This window comes from Alexandromys fortis, unplaced genomic scaffold (genome assembly GCF_014885135.2).
Source record: "Alexandromys fortis isolate MF-2015 unplaced genomic scaffold, M_Fortis_MF-2015_v1.1 scaffold_41, whole genome shotgun sequence".
Lineage (NCBI taxonomy): Eukaryota > Metazoa > Chordata > Mammalia > Rodentia > Cricetidae > Alexandromys > Alexandromys fortis.
The window spans coordinates 5,971,251-5,986,246 of NW_026067923.1; the positions used below are offsets into that span (position 1 = coordinate 5,971,251).

Here is a 14,996-nt window from a genome sequence, read left to right on the forward strand (position 1 = left end):
CTGCCCCCAGTGTCCTGGGGAGGCGGTTAGGCACCATATCAAAGGGACCAGATCAGGAGCCAGATGTTGGGTTCTGGACCCACCTTGTATCTTCACAGCTGGGGAAGTGTTGACCTGTTTTGTTCTCTGTTTATCTGTGACAGGGAGAGAGCAGCTGCCTGTCTGCTTGGCAAGAGTTTCTAGAAGGTCATTGCTACGTTGTGTGTGCACTGTGCCCCTGCCCCCTTGACCTGGGCTCCCCGTCTATAGGAGGTACAATCCAGCTGCTTTTGAGAAGGAAGTCTGTGCCCCCTGCCCCCTTGACCTGGGCTCCCCGTCTATAGGAGGTACAATCCAGCTGCTTCTGAGAAGGACGTTTGCCTTAGCTTTCCAAGAATACATCTGCGGCCCGTTCTCTAACACTTTCCCAGCACACAAAATGTAGACTCCTAACGCTCAGTTCCTGGAGCTAGCCTGAGCCTTCCTCACGGGCATTTGCCTCAGTGCTTAGTGCAGTGGGAAGCATGCAAGCGGTGCCTAACTTACGGGCTTAAAAACCTCAGTGCTGAGTGAGCGTGACACTGTGACGCCATTTATTAAGCACCAACTGTATGTCTCGGAGGTGCTCACACCACAGAATCTGCAAAGTGCTTGACGCATTGGGCAGGAGCATGCTAGGCAGGAGTTTAGAACCAGAAATTCTCTCTCTGGTAGCCTCTCTGCTCCCCTCTGGGTTCATTTGTGCTAAGGAGTGTAAAGCAATCATTTGCTTAGCATTTTGCCTGCATGGAGCCTTTTACCATGTGGGCGGAGGTTCTTCTGGCTTCTCATCTTCTGTGTCTGGGTCTCTTCTTTCCCCTCCTCTATAATCCAGATTGGCCTTGAACTTGAAATTCCTCTACCTCTGCCTCCGACGTGCTACAGAGAACCTTCCCCAAGGACTGTGGTGGCCAGTGCAGCCTCTACCTAGATCAGCCTCCAAATCGCTGACCTTAGATAGGGAACCACTCTAAAGATGTGACCTCAGGAAGGGGACCTCCCAAGTGGCCTACTGTGCGGTCTATGGTGGCAGTTCTATAAAGCCTGGTCCGTGGGGGGGGGGGGGTTGGAGAGCACAGGGCAGCTTTACAGACCTCGTGACACAGATGAACCATCCGTCTGTTCTTAAGGATACTATTTCATTTTTCATTTTTTTATAATTTAATTTTTATTCCATATGCATTTGCGTTTTGTGTGCATGTATATTTGTGTAAAGGTGTTGAATCATCTGGAATTGGAGTTACAGAAAGTTGTGAGTTGCCATGTGAGTGCTGGGAACTGAACCCGGGTCCTCTGGAAGAGCAGCCAGTGCTCTTAGCCACTGAGCCATCTCTCCAGCCCGAGACTGTTTCTTGTGTCTGTGAAAAGGGCACTGTCCAGTCAACCCAGCTGGAGTATCTCGTTGTCCTAGCAGGGTCCAAATGTGGTATAGACGCACTTGAACTGAATTTCTCCTTGCTGTGTGGCCCTGTGTGGGCCTTTTGCTGACTGGAATAGCTTTTACAAGTGATATGAAACTGAGGGGCCCCACATGACTTCACATACAACTTTTAAAGACACATATGACATGGCCTAAACTTTATTTTGTGCCAAAGTTGCTGAAGTCTGAAAATCAGGAGTTACAGCACGTTACCTCAAAGTCCTCAGTCACTTGCCAAATCCATGAAACAACGTGTTTGTCAGTCAGCGTCCTGTCGCTCCGAAAGGTCAGAGGAAGCGGCTTAGAAGGATGTATGTTTTATTTTGCTCACAGGTTTCAGGACAAAGCTGGCTTCATTTCTTTTCAGTCTGTAACAAAGCAGGGGCATCATGGAGGAAGGGTGTGGCTGAGGAACACTTCTTTTCAGGTCAGTGAGTGGAAGGCACTGAGCAGGAGATGCTTTCCTCAAGGCACGCCTCCAGTGGCCTGCTGATTCAATCTTGTCCCTAACCCTGGCAGTCCTTCAACTGTCCACTCACCCTGGACTGATCCCTTGGTCTCTCAGTAGCGCCATCGGTTGAGACCCAACTTTCAATCCAGGAGTCTCTGAGACACACCAGATTCCAACCGTCACATGCGTGATGTTTCTTTGGGTTTTACTTTAGAAGACTCAGACTTGCCTTGAGGGATGTCCTTAAGTCATAGATAGATGATTTTCAAGCAGAATTAGTTGAATTATGAATAGTGGGGATTCTTCTTTTATTGAAGCTAATAAAGGTGAATAATATAACAGTTTGATTCTTTCACAAACACGACATCCACAGTTAGGAGGTCCAGCATTTGTATGTTGACTCCGTCATCACTAATCTGTTGCCTTCTATTTCTTCCACTTACATAGACGCCTAGAACACAGACAGTTACGACTTGTTCCAAGGGTAAGTAGGAAATATCCTGCAGCTGAAAATCAGTGTGCTGTCTACAAGACAGTTTCTGTGAAACAGGACAGGACAGAGTTCCTGCAAAACCTGCGCTTGACTGTACCTGTTCATCATTCTTGATAAACTGTAGAAATCAAAGAAATAGTATAAATGAGTGAAAGATGCAAAAATGTCATTCTTAGGATGAAACTGCCTTCTGAAATTCAGATGCTAAAATCAGAAGTGTTAGAGCATGAAGTCAGGCATAGTGGCACGGGTCTTTAATCCCAGCACTAGGGAGGCAAAGGCAGGAGCAGCTCTGTGAGTTTGAGGCCAGCCTGGTTTGCAAAGTGAAATCCAGGGCAGCCAGAACTACAAAGTAGAGAGACTGTGTCTCAACAAACACAACACAACACAACACAACACAACACAACACAACACAACAAAAGCAGTTATAGCTTTACTATATCTAGTATGCTAGCCTAATAAATGTATTGCACAGTGTATATATAATATATGTCTATATATAAATATACATTTATAAAATATTAAAAGGTATTTTTAAATTTTAAATTAGATAGCAACATTTAAATAAGGCATATTCAATTACTTATAATTACCATCTAATTGTATTTTTTCAGGTACAATTTTTTTAGCCTTTTTATTGTGAGCTCCAATATATAAATGGGAAATGCATAAAGCATAAGTGTAATTTATTTTTTGGGGGGGGGACAACAGGGGTTTGCCACAAGATCTTGCTGCGCAGCCCAGTCTAGTCTTGAACTCACAACCCTCCTGCCCCTTCTCTAGAGGGATGGGATTACTGGCCAGTACTGACTATGAGCTTTGGGTATTTTCTACGTCATTACTCAGCTTGACCTCAGCAGCTCGGTGAAGAGGAAAGGGAAAACATAGGTACCATCACCCACATGTCCTAAATGAAGACCAAGGAAGAGTCGGTGACTTTCCCTAGGCTTCAAGTCAGCGTGATCCCTAACTGAACTCTGCTTTCTACTTCGGGTTGCTGGTGTTTTTTCCCTGCTGATGAGAATCCTGTGAAACTTGGCAGAGTCAGAAGGAGGTGAGTCGACGTGAAAGTGGAGGGAAGAGACCACTAGGCACCGGTGCACTTAAAAAGAACATATCCGCAGAGCCGCGCTGTAAATACCGCATGAATCACCGCTGGGAGTAAACAGTGTCGAGTGAGAGGAACATGCAAAACTGCTCCGAAATAAAGCCTCTCTCTCTCTCTCTCTCTCTCTCTCTCTCTCTCTCTCTCTCTCTCTCTCTCTCTCTCTCTCTGTGTGTGTGTGTGTGTGTGTGTGTGTGTTGGGGGGGGCATGCTTGGCAACCCTTTCTTCTTGTCACTATTTTTGGTTCAACATCTGAAGAAAGTTTTAAAGATTTCCTTATAAGGAAAAAAGAAAAAAAATCACGCGGTGACCTTGCGACCTCAGCAGCAGCGACTCGGCGAACCCCCCTCAGTTATTAGCAGCTGCAAAGAACTGGTGTCAGACTGTAAAAGCTCCCCCACCCCCGCAAATGGCAGAACAGTTGAAATCGGCTCAACAGGCTTAGAAAGTCGTTCCTTTCTGAAAGGGACATTTCCGACACGGAAAACCCTGGGGGCTGGAAGGTGGCGCTGCCCTAAGTGGGAGGCCGGCTCTCCTTCCTTAAGTGGGCGTTAGATCCCAGCCCTTAGGAAAAGGCTTGGTGAGGAGGATTTGGCCCTTATAAACCCATTCATCTATGGACTTGTAGCTGGTGGAAAGAGAGAAACAGTAAAACGACCCATCACCCTGCACTTGCAGATCAGTTATGGTCGTATGCACGGACGAACTCAATTCTGCAGCAGATCCTGTTCGCGACTCTGCTCAAGTGAAACCCCAGGGTGTTTTGGGTGCCAGGTCCAAAGGCTTTTTGAATAGCAATTCATTTACTATTCCTAAGCCCCTCAGGGGGAGGTATTACACACACGAAGTAAGTGGGGCTTACTCAGTTTCCCTGAGTGACCTAAGTCTGGGGGCTTGCGGATGGATACAGATTCACACCCGGGCCACGGCATAGCGGTTTCTCATTTTCCTGTACACGCAGTCCTGATGCGTGTTTGAGGGGGAATGACTTGGGAACACGGGTTAAAATAACTTGTTTATTAGCTGGTGTTCACACGGCAGAGCATTCATCTCATGCTTTTCTGAGGGAAAGGCTACAAAGGAGAAGTGGGAAGGGGTAGGAAGGGGTCCAGGGCTTCTTTCAAAAGATTCTGTCTTCCGTGTCATTTCCTCATAAGAATGGTCGCGCCAGCGTGCCTTTATGAGAGATCATTTACTTATAAGTTAACTCCAACGAAGCATTTGTGGGAGTTAATGTTCATTATAAAGTTTACTGAATTTGGAGTCACCTGGGAGGTGCCATCTCTGGGCCTTGTCTGTGAGGACTTCTTCAGGAGGGAAAATTTATCCTAAATATAGGCCCGGGTGGGGAGCGGGCTGAATACAAGAGGAAGAAGGAAGCGAGCTGAGTGCCAGCCTTCATGTTTTTCTACTTCTCGACTGCACATGTAATCTGACCGGCTGCCTCACTTTCCTGGTGCCGCAGCCAAACCCACTCTCCCCAACACGCCTTCCCTGCCAGGTTGGATGCGCCTCTCACTGTGACCCACTACCCACCCTTTCTCCTTCAGCTGCTGTTGTTAAGTGTTTTGTTGCACACAGAGAAAGGCAGCTGATGGATTATGTCAGAAGACCCCATGAAAGCCTTTCCATATATGATCAAGAAGTTTTAAAATACTATGATTCAACCAACTTGCAATTTTTTGTTTTTTTTTTTAACATTTCCTTATTCCACGTTTGCTTTGACTTGGGAGTGGTGGTGGGAAAATATAAAAAAGACGAGCACAGCTAAAACTCTCTTGTTCCTCAGAAGTTGTTAGAGTCAGCTAATCACCTCCTTCCATTTGGCTAAACATTCCTAATGCTGTACACGGCTCCAAGTGTGAAGCACTCATCACGATAATAACAGCTTTATGTAGGAAGCTCCCTCTGAATGGCGTTCATCCAAAATCATAAGCTGCACTAATCCTCGAGGCTTCAAAATGTTTTATTGGCCTGCAGATGTTCACACCTCCGGTTTATTATGGAAATCGGGGTGATATGACTTGTGAATACCTGCTACCAGCAGCAACAGCATTCTTTGCCTGAGGCTTCATGACTTTAGGGCCCCTGCTATTAGCTGGGCTCATGTAATCATGGACTAGGGACTCCTCCCTTTGCAGTGTCTCCTCTCTCTCTCTCTCTCTCTCTCTCTCTCTCTCTCTCTCTCGCTCTCGCTCTCGCTCTCGCTCTCGCTCTCGCTCTCGCTCTCGCTCTCGCTCTCTCAAGGGCAGGTGTTAGAACCCTTTGGGAGGGCTAAGTGGGGGAGACCATCTGGGTACGGGTGGTAGTTATCACAGGTCTGTTTATTTTCGGTTCACCTGGGTACTCCACAGGTATCACAAACCCAATGTTTCCAAAGTTGAGCCCATTCTCTTGAGCCTTCTCTTTCTCTGTTCCTAGTTCCCTGACTGGCACCATCTACCTGTCAGCCTGGCACGTGCCACCCCCCCCCCGTCCCCGCCCCTCAGAAGAGCCACGGTCACTGTCCCATGTGTCTGTCTCCTTACAGCCACCATCACACCTTGCCTTCAACTCTCTTCCATATTATGCTACAGATATTCTCTTCAGAACACATCTATTTAACTTCAGGGGTTCATCTATGGCATAGGATTCAAGCTGATGTAATAACTGCCTTCTACGGCAGAGGATACAAGTTGCTATAATAACTGCTTCCAGTGGTCTCTGTGTTAAAGTTGCCACTGGAAGGCAATAGAACTCTTAAGAGCAGGGATCTAAGATGGGGGTGTGGATCAGTGGTACAGTCTGTGCTTGACTTACACAGGTTATGGGTTCAACCCCCAGCACCGCAGAAACACACACACACACACACACCACATACACACACTACACACACCACACCACACATACACACCACACCACACACACACCACACACACACCACATACACACACTACACACACCACACCACACATACACACCACACCACACATACACCACACACACACCACATACACGCCATACACACACACCATACACACACACACCATATACACACCACAGACACACCATACACACACACCACACCACACACACACGCACACCATATACACACCACAAACACCATATACACACCACACACACACACATACTCCCTAAAGTGGAGGGAGTGCTCGGAAAGTGAACAGCCCCTCTGAGGTCCATGCATTTGGTTGCCCCAGTCGTGCTATTCTGGAGAGGTGTGGCACCGTGGTAGCATTCTCCTGGAGAAAGTGGATCACTGTGGGAGGGCACGGAGGTTTTTACAGCTTAGCCCCACTTACTGTCCTCCCTCTGTCCCCCCTCCCCCGCTGAGGACATCATATGACCAGCTTCCTCACTTCCCTGATCCCACACCTCCTCTGCCGACCCTTCCCCACCTAAGCTGCTTTTCGTCAAGCATCAGGCGTTGTCATAATAATGAGCAAAGTAACGAATGAATTCAGAGATCGTGGAGGTCATGCCCTTGAAGGGGATTATGGGTCCCCAGGCCCTTTCTTCTCTTCTGCTTCCTGGTCACAAAGTGAGCACTTTTGTACGGCACACATCTCGGCTAGGATATGCTGCCACTGGCCCAAATCCACAGGACTGGACTGAGGTCCCTAAACCGTGAGCCCAGACTTCTCCCCCCCCCACCCCAATCAGTCGATTCTCTCCGGTAGTGGGAGATGGTTCCTAGGACCGCAGGGTGGTTCCTCGTGATTTGCTTCCTGTCCATCACCCTGAGAAGCTGTGGCTCCTCCTACCTTCTCCCCACCCCCCCTCCACTTTCTTGCACATGCGTACACCTAGTCACACTGGTCACTGGTCTATTGTGGCTCTCCCGGCTCTCAAATACTCACCCAAGAGCATCTGGGCTCCCAGACTGCTGAAATATTCTCCTTGAAGCATCACCACCAGGTCCTACTCTGTTCACTTGGCCTTCATCTCTCCCAGCCTGGTCAGAGAATCTTAAATAGCTTTGTATTTCCCACCTATGGTAAAGAATAACGTAAAAGACAATGTTTTTTCTTTTGTTTTTTTGAGACAGAGCTTCTCTGTGTAGCTTTGGAGTCCGTCCTGGAACTCGCTCTGTAGACCAGGCTGGCCTCAAATTCACAGAGATCCACCTGTCTCTGCCTCCCAAGTGCTGGGATTAAAGGTGTGTGCCACCACTGCCCAGCTCAAACAGACATTATTTTTTACTTTTTAAAAAAGTTTTTTTTTGTGATATCCCTAAAATTTTTAAAGACCCCCCCCCCCCCTTTTCTGATATACACCACAGAGACTCGTCCTCAGCCCGGCTACAGAGCCTGGTCCTCAGCAGTGCACATGCGCATCGTAGAAACCTGATGATGTTGTTGTAAAAAGATTTCTTTATTCTGAGCAATGAGGCTTTTCATCACGCTTGGGTTTGAGTCAACCCCAGGAGCTTATTTTTATTAGTATTGCACAATGGGGATAGAGAAACACTAGGCCCAGGAGTGTGGATAATTTTCTCTAATGAACGTCTCCCTACTGTTTATAGAATGATACACCAGATTAACAGCTGAGCAGACTGCAGGGCCCGAAACGAACTGTGTTCCATAGATTAAAGCAGCATTCTCTGTGCTGCGTGCTCTAAGATGAAAGGACCGTCCTACAGAGGCGTCACCCCAGGAACGCACGTCTGTCTTCCCTCCCTGATGAAAGCACAGCAAGGACCATGCCACAAAGGGGACAAACACACACTTTCCTCCCTGGACAAGTCCATGTTCTCCGTGAGGCAGGGGCCACTGCAATGAAAACCCCTGTCCTGTCCCTCTCTGTTGATGATTAGTTCCTGCTATAGGCTGTTCTCCCATGATAGCAAATCAAAATTGGGCACTTGGGAAACAGAAGCAGGTAGATTTCTGTGAGTTCTAGGTCAGCCTGGTCTGCAGAGTGAGTTCCAGGACAGCCAGGGCTACACAGAGAAATTCTGTCTCGAAAAAAAAAAAAAGTAAATTAATTCTATTTTTTTTATTTTAACCCAAACAAAATATTTATGTTTTCTTTTCATCTTAGTTAGCCAGGCTATTGTATTTGAAAAAATAGGGTTTTTTTTTTCTACCATACGTGTTTTTTCCTTTCTCTCTCCCTTCTCTCCCCTTCCTTCCCTCTTCATGTGCTTTGACAAATGTTGTGTGCCTATTGTGTTGTATATAGTTGAGTGGATGCTAGAGATGAAAAGAAAGAAATTCAGACATAATCCTACAGAAGAAGATGGCAGGGTGGGTGGGCAAGGCCAACAGGCACCCTGAAAATTCTGACTGTGTAAGCACAGGACTGAGTCTCCCAGTGGGTGTGGATAGAATGGGAAAAGAATTCAAGGCTGGTCTTGTGTGGAAGTGAAGCTCTTCCATGAGCTGGTAAATGTGGGTGTGGGCATGAGCGACGGGTGCTCAAGGTTTCCAGTTGTGCATAGGAGTCTGGAAGAGCAAAGCAGGGTCAGGGGGAGGAAGTGGAACAGAGTTGTCGGAGGTGAAAGTATGGCAGAGGGGATGTCAAACAATGATGACTAACAGTGATCAGAGTAACTCTAACCAAACAAGCGGAAGACTTGTATGACAAGAACTTTAAATCTTTGAAGAAAGAAGTTGAAGAAGACACCAGAAAGTGGAAAGATCTCCTATGCTCTTGGGTAGGTAGAATTAACATAGTAAAAATGGCAATCTTATCAAAAGCAACCTACAGATTCAATGTAATACCCATCAAAATCCCAGCACAATTCTTCACAGACCTTGAAAGAATGGCACTCAACTTTGTATGGAAAAGCAAAAACCCAGGATAACCAAAACAATCTTGTACAGTAAAAGAACTTCTGGAGGCATCACAATTCCTGACTTCAAACTCTACTACAGAGTTACAGTACTGAAAACAGTCTGGTGTTGGCATAAAAACAGACAAGAGGACCAATGGTACCAAATTAAAGACCCAGATATTAATTCAAACACCTTCAAACACCTGATTTTTGACAAAGAAGCAAAATATATCAAATGAAAAAAAGAAAGCATATTTAACAAGTGGTGTTGGCGTAACTGGATATTAACATGTAGAAGAATGAAAATAGATCCATATCTGTCAAAAGGAACAAAAGTCAAGTCCAAATGGATCAAAGACCTTAACATAAAGCCAGCCACACTGAACCTCATAGAAGAGAAAGTGGGAAGTGCACTTGAATGCATTAGCACAGGAGACCACTTCCTAAATACAACCTCAGTAGCACATACTGAGAAAAACAATTAATAAATGGGACCTCCTGAAACTGAAAAGCTTCTGTAAAGCAAAGGACACGGTCAACAAGACAAAATGGCAATCTACAGAATGGGAAAAAATCTTCACCAACCCCACATCAGACAGAGGTCTGATCTCAAAAATATACAAAGAACTCAAGAAATTGGTCATCAAAAGAACAAATAATTCAATAAAAAAATTGAGTACAGACCTAAACAGAGAACTCTCAACAGAAGAGTCTAAAATGGCTGAAAGACACTTAAGGAAATTCTTAACATCCTTAGTCATCAGAGAAATGCAAATCAAAACAACTCTGAGATTCCATCTAACACCTATAAGAATGGCCAAGATCAAAAACATTGATGAGCCGGGCGATGGTGGTGCACGCCTTTAATCCCAGCACTCTGGAGGCAGAGGCAGGTGGATCTCTGCGAGTTCGAGACCAACCTGGTCTACAGAGCTAGTTCCAGGACAGGCTCCAAAGCCACAGAGAAACCCTGTCTCGAAAAACCAAAAAAAAAAAAAAAAAAAAAAAAAAAATGAATGAAAGAAANCAACTTATGCTGGAGAGGTTGTGGGGTAATGGAAACACTCCTGCATTGCTGGTGGGAGTGCAAACTTGTACAGCCCCTTTGGCTGTCAGTGTGGCGATTTCTCAGAAAATTAGGAAACAACCTTCCTCAAGACCCAGTAATACCACTTTTGGGTATATAGCCAAAGGATGCTCAATTGTGCCACAAGGACATGTGCTCAACTATGTTTATAGCAGCATTGTTTGTCATAGCCAGAACCTGGAAACAACTTAAATGCTCCTCAACTGAAGAATGGATAAGGAAAATGTGGTACATTTACACAATGGAGAAAAAATAACACAGCAGAAAAAATAACAACATCTTGAATTTTTCAGGCAAATAGATGGAGCTAGAAAACATCATATTGAGTGAGGTAGCCCAGACCCAGAAAGACAATTATCATATGTACTCACTCATAAGTGGTTTTTAAATATAAAGCAAAGGAAACCAGCCTACAAATCACAATCCCAGAGAGCCTAGACAAGAATGAGGACCCTAAGAGAGACATGCATGGATCTAATCTACATGAGTAGTAGAAAAAGACAAGATCTCCTGAGTAAATTGGGAACATGGGGACCTTGGGAGAGGATTGAAGGGGAGGGGAGAGGCAGGGAGGGAAGCAGAGAAAAATGTAGAGCTCAATAAAAATCAAGAAAACAAACAAGCAAAAACAAACAAAACAACAACAAAAAAGACAAAACAGCTAAACTGTACATCTTGTGGAAAATGAATACATAGACTGTTCACGAACTCAATGAAAGAAACTCAAGTTTCCATTTACACTGAAGTTGTTGGTAGAGGATTTTGCAGAAAGCAGCCTTCACATTTCTGAAAATAGAGATTCAGTACACACTGAAGTACCCGGAGCCCCCCTTTTCCAGAAAGGTCCAGTCTTCTGGAGTATGGCAGCTTGAAATGCCTCGACCTCTGCACTCTAGGACCTTCTAGAGCAGGGTCCTCTGGCAGGCATGGCTCTCCGTACGTGTGGGTAGCTGCCTGTGTTTGCTTCCCATCACCTGGAGAGAGTAGGTACCAAGGGGGAGGGAAACTTGGGGAGCTTTTTGTTGTTGGTTGTTGTGTATGGAATACAAGTAAATGACATTCCTGGTTGACGGCCCAGCACCCAGCTCCCTCTGAACAACTGCTCCCTGGTAAAGAATGCAGTTTGGCTTCAAAGTCAAAATAAAAGTCCTCATTTTCTTGTCCAAGTCTTCCCCCACCTTACTGATCCCTAAAGTCCTTTGTAAAATTCGGTCTTGACATAAATCTGTTTCTGTGTTGGACTCAAATTTCAGTGACTTTGTCACTTTCAAATTTGCCCTGGATAAAATCTCTTCTCACTATGTTTTTGTGCCCTAGTTTAGATTTGGGGAAAGTCCTAAATCTCCTGCATCGGCTGGAGTATGCTCTGGGTGGGCATCAGGGCAGTAGTCATCACCTTTTGTACTGAGCATCCTACAACTGCTTGTGGAAAAACTTCATTCCTCTCTTTACAGAAGCAACAATACCACATTTTCCCAAGAGCGCTCCCTTCCTTGTAAGCAGGCTTCCTGGCAATGCCGGGAACTTTGGGAGGACACTGCCTGCCACCCCCATTACTTTGAAAGATCAATTTATAGCCTTTTAGCTGATTTCAAACTCAGAGTAAATTAACACCTTAGATGCGGGAGTTTGAGGACTATTCCTTTAAACAAGTGATATTTAAGACTGCAAAACTTGTGAAGCTGTTGGTGCAGTTTGATTTCTCAGAGAGCATCCTTTAGAGGCATCAGGGGGGCACATCTGTAATATTGCCAACTGTATGACTTTAATTTCAAGATCTTACTTTACATTGCTAAATGCTCCCCCTATTCATTTGCCTGGACAGACAGGGGCTCCCAAGTTCCAGTCTCCTCCTCTTTAATTATATGTCTTCATTAGAGTTCACCCCCTTTTTGGAAAAAAAAAACCTTACCATTCTGAACATTTGAAACCTTTTCAAGTAAAGAGAACTGGAGGGCTCTTTAGAACAGGTGATAGTCTGCAGGAATTGTTCTCCTGAGCTGAGATATTCTCATTTAAACAGTTTAGCTGGGCATTTATAACCCTCACACTTAGGAGGCAGAGGCCAGGGGATTAACACAAATTTGAGGCCAGCTTGTACTACATGGTAAGATTCTGTCTCGAATGTTCAAACCCTCCAAAAACCAAACCTCTCCAAACTCATTTAGTCTTTGTGGAACTAGAAAACTCAGTTCAACCCTGGTCCTGAAAACAAGCAATACATCCACAAACACAAGCCTGGTTGTGGTGCACGTTTTTAATCCCAGCTCTTGGAGGCAGAGGAAGGTGGATCTCTGAGTTAGAGGCCAGCCTGGCCTGCAGAGCTAGTTCCAGGACAGCTAGGACTACACAGAGAAACCCTATCCTGACAGACAAACAAACAAACAAACAAACAAACAAAACAACCAACCACAAACACAGCTACATCGAGCTTTTTCTGTCCGCGTCTTGGTATTTGTAGGGTCTTTCTAGATTCACTATTTCTAAGAGTCACGTGCAGCTGTGTTGTTTAACAACAGGGGTGCATCTGAGCCCCACACTGGCAAACCATTAGTCCCTTGTCTTATTTCTGCGATAAAATGCGTTGGAACTTATGACCAAAAGGGTTTGTTCTTGCTCACAGTTCAAGGGTACCGTTTAGCACGATGAGGCAATCACGGCAGCAGGAGCTTGAAGCAGCTGGTCACACTGCAGTCTAGTCCAGGATACAATGAATGCTGGTGCTCAGCTCACTTTCTGTTGTTTATTCAGACTGATACCTCAGCACGTGGAGAGGTGCCACCCACAGTTAAGGCGGGGCTTTCTGTCTGAGTTAACCTATTTAAGATAACCCCTGACAGGCACGCCCTCTGGCTCACCTTCTGGATGACCCCAGTTCTTGTAACAGCGATGACCTGTTTTAACCATCACAGTAGGCGACATTGTCATTGTGTGGACATCACAGAGTGCTGCAAACCCACAAGGCATAAGACAATTGCTAGATGTGGCCTTGGTGCAATCAAGAGGCATGGTGAGCTCAAGCTATGCCAGGCTGCTGCTGTTATAGCGTGGCACACTGTTTGCAGGAAATTATTTCCCTGTAAGTGTATCACTCCAACATAGTGATAGGAGGTATGATAAAGCTAGGTGTATGTGCTGGTGTCTGCCTTTAATCCCAATAGGCTGAAGATGGAGGATTATAAATTCAAGCCCAGCCTAAGCTGTGTAGTCAGACTGACTCAGGAGAAACAAAACAATAAAAACTATTGTATAATTTATATATAATATATTGCCACTGTAAAGTGTCTGTACTGTAGATAATGGTATATGCTTGCCCTTTCTATGCTTAAATAGAATAAGTTCATCATAATCCTTTGGCAATGCCATCTGCTTTCTGTGTTCATGGTGACTTGTCTTTTAGATACCTGGCCACCTAAAATCAATTAAGTATTTCTAAAGAAGAGATAATTAAAAAAGCACATTATTATGTATTTTGCTTGTTTAAAACATTTTATTTATCTAATAATAACAATAGTATTTTCTGTTTTACACACACACACATGTAGATACTAAGAAAGTGGGTCATCTAGAGAATGGGTAGGATGTCATGACATGACTGTTACACTCATAAACTCACAGCTGCTGTGCTTACCTGCACAAAATCAAACAGGATAAAAGTTCTAGGATGGATGAGGAGGAGCTCCTAAGGTCCCATCCCTAGTGGAGGAATTAGTGGCAGTTGATGACTGGGGAGAAGGGAGAGTCACTTTTCTCTGGGAGGTGCACACTGGTAGGCTGCCCATGCTCCAGTGGGTGGCCCTATAGCTATGTATCTATGTGAATATAAACGGCACTAATTTGAACTTTCTATGTTAAGGGGAGAGAAGAGGAGAGAGAGAGAAGTCATGAAGTTGGGTGAGAGATCTGGTGGGGGAGCACGGGGAGGGAATTTGAGGGAGGGGATGCAGGTGGATATGATCAAGATAGATTGTTCACATACAGGAGATTTTCAGGGTAATAACATTGTGGCTTGTAAACCCTGTCCACCATGTTAGCAGAAACAAACAACAGACTTGGGGTTGACTGTTAAGAGTCCTTGAAGGCTCTGTGTAACATGAAGGGCTGGCTTGTTGGGGGTTTCTGTCCTGCCTGGTTCCCACAGCTGTTTAGCCCCAAAGAAAATCACACAGAGATCTCTATAAGTTATAAAGCTGATTGGCCCATTAGCTTAGGCTACTTATTAGCTCTTATAGCTTATATTAACCCATTATTCTGATCTATTTTTGCCATATGACTCAGTACCTTTTTCAGCAGGGCAACTCACATCTTGCTTCTTCGGAGTCTGGGTAGGAGTGGGGGGGAATCAACTTCCTCCTTCCCAGAATTCTCCTGTTCTCATTACATCATTTCTACTTCCTGTCTGGTTTTCCCACCTATACTTCCTGCCTGGCCAATCAGTGTTTATTTAAAACATGATTGACAGAATACAGACAATTCTCTTGCACCAGATCTGCTTATCTAATGGAATGACTCTTGACTTCCAAGAATGGAAAGATTCCAGAGGGGTTTATATCAGCAGAAACAATTCCAGTCCAGACTGAAAAGAACAGAATGGTCACAAAATGACAGATCCCTTCAAACTTTGGGTAAGAGGCTGCCCAAT

At 45.1% G+C, this 14,996-nt stretch overlaps 1 long non-coding RNA gene across 2 annotated transcripts; it reads right to left on the reverse strand.

Moving 5' to 3' along the window:
• Positions 1–1,601: 1,601 nt before the first annotated feature.
• Positions 1,602–13,034, reverse strand: LOC126501474 (uncharacterized). 2 transcript variants are annotated; one of them, XR_007591683.1, is made up of 3 exons: positions 12,989–13,034; positions 7,349–7,480; positions 1,602–2,500 (listed from the first exon to the last, which is right to left on the reverse strand). It is a non-coding gene; the product is annotated as an uncharacterized lncRNA (long non-coding RNA). The 2 variants fall into 2 exon arrangements; XR_007591684.1 differs by lacking the exon at positions 1,602–2,500 and adding an exon at positions 4,562–4,664.
• Between the last annotated feature and the right edge of the window lie 1,962 nt (positions 13,035–14,996).